The 1,741-nt window shown below is 38.3% G+C and overlaps 1 non-coding gene across 1 annotated transcript; it reads left to right on the top strand.

Moving 5' to 3' along the window:
* The first annotated feature begins 603 nt into the window (after window positions 1-603).
* On the top strand, window positions 604-675 carry TRNAQ-UUG. The gene has a single exon. It is a non-coding gene; the product is annotated as a tRNA-Gln (tRNA).
* The last annotated feature ends 1,066 nt before the right edge of the window (window positions 676-1,741 follow it).

Below are 1,741 nucleotides of genomic sequence, written 5' to 3' on the forward strand. Positions count from 1 at the left end.
ACCAGAACTTGCAAGAGACATGCAGGGATCTTCTCCCCGCACCCACGGCCACTATTTGAAAAGAGTTTAGCCATGCGGGGCTCTGCCCACACAGTCACGTCATTCATTCCTTCACACAGTTCTGTGAGTGAATGAACTACAAGTACTTGACAGCCTTTGCAGCTGAAAGGTTGTAGTTCTCAATGAGCTACCAGGATCCAGTTGAGGTACTTCACTGATTATTCCTGTCATTGTGTAGCTGCCTGCCCATACAAGGTACAAGCAGACAGCTTACATTAAAAGTCTGCAGAAGCCCTGCTGATCAGGGGTGCAATGCTCATCGGGCTCCTACAAAAAAAAAATTGTAAATTAAATTTTTTTTATCTGCAAAAAAATATGCATTTATTATTTATTTATTTTAAATGTGAACTTATCCTGTAAAGGTTTATCGAAATATCATAATAAAGGACAAGACACATTTTCTTTCTCATATCTTTAATATTGTATAAACTATAGAAGCTCTCAAGTGTAATTACTTTGAACTGACAATGACTCATGACATGCCTAGCATTAATTATGTGTTTTTGTTATTATAAAACAACAGCGACAAGAACCTGTCAGTGGGGTTCCATGGTGTAATGGTTAGCACTCTGGACTTTGAATCCAGCAATCCGAGTTCAAATCTCGGTGGAACCTGAAATTTTCGTTATATTTACTGAAACCTTTGTATGCAATTATTCAGATGCAGGAATTTAACATAAAAGTGATTTTACGCAAGATATAAAGCTTGGTTGTTATCCTGGAGGAGCAGGAGGGGACACTGCCCCCTCCCGCTGCTCCTACCAGGCCTCCCGTCCCACCGGGAGACCAGATCCTCGATTCGCCACTTCCGGTGGCTAGAGACATACTGGCACAAATCCAGAAACAGCTTAGTTCCAGTCTTCTCTCTGTAAACACGGAAGCGACGTCACAATGTCACTTCCGGTTTACTCGGCTGCCAAAGGCAAAATACAGTATTCAGAATCGCAGTTTTTGGCGATCTGAATACTTTGAAGTGCAAACGAGTGATTTGGGGTCTTTTAGACCCCCGATCCCTCCATAAAGAGTACCTGTCACCACTTATTACTGTCACAATGGATGTTTACGTTCCTTGTAACAGCAATAAAAGTGATCAAAATTTTTTAGGTATACTTTTTCCATTGCACAATAGATAAGATTTTCTCTGGAGCATTTATATAAACACATTTCCTTCTATTGGAAACTACAGATAACAGACTATTGCAGTTAACAGACTTTTTGTCTGATTTATGATTACAATTAAACGTTTGTATGTGCTTTTATAATTACATTTTCAAAATATTTGAATTTCTGTTATATTTGAAATACAGCATGCTGGCCATACACTGCTCGAATTCTGGCCATTCGCTGTTGAAATTCATACAGTAGGAGGCTCTGTTGGCACCGCCCAGCTTAATAAAAGAAGATTTTGCATAAAAAAATTACTTTATAAACAGTTTTGTGTATACATTTCATAGTATAAATTTATTTGTAAATAGGGATGCGTGAAATTGAACATTCACGTCAGAAAATCTGGATATTTTGCCAAAATTTTGCCATATGGGAAAATGCTTTGCAATTAACATAGAAGACGAAATTAAGTTGGATTTTGGTCATTTTTTGAAAGTGGTGTTCTAAAGGGCTTCATATCACTCCTGAGATTTACAGAAGCTCCTTATGGTAGAAACAATGACTTCACCTGCTT

The sequence above is a fragment of the Rana temporaria genome, chromosome 1, assembly GCF_905171775.1.
Source record: "Rana temporaria chromosome 1, aRanTem1.1, whole genome shotgun sequence".
In the NCBI taxonomy this organism is placed as follows: domain Eukaryota; kingdom Metazoa; phylum Chordata; class Amphibia; order Anura; family Ranidae; genus Rana; species Rana temporaria.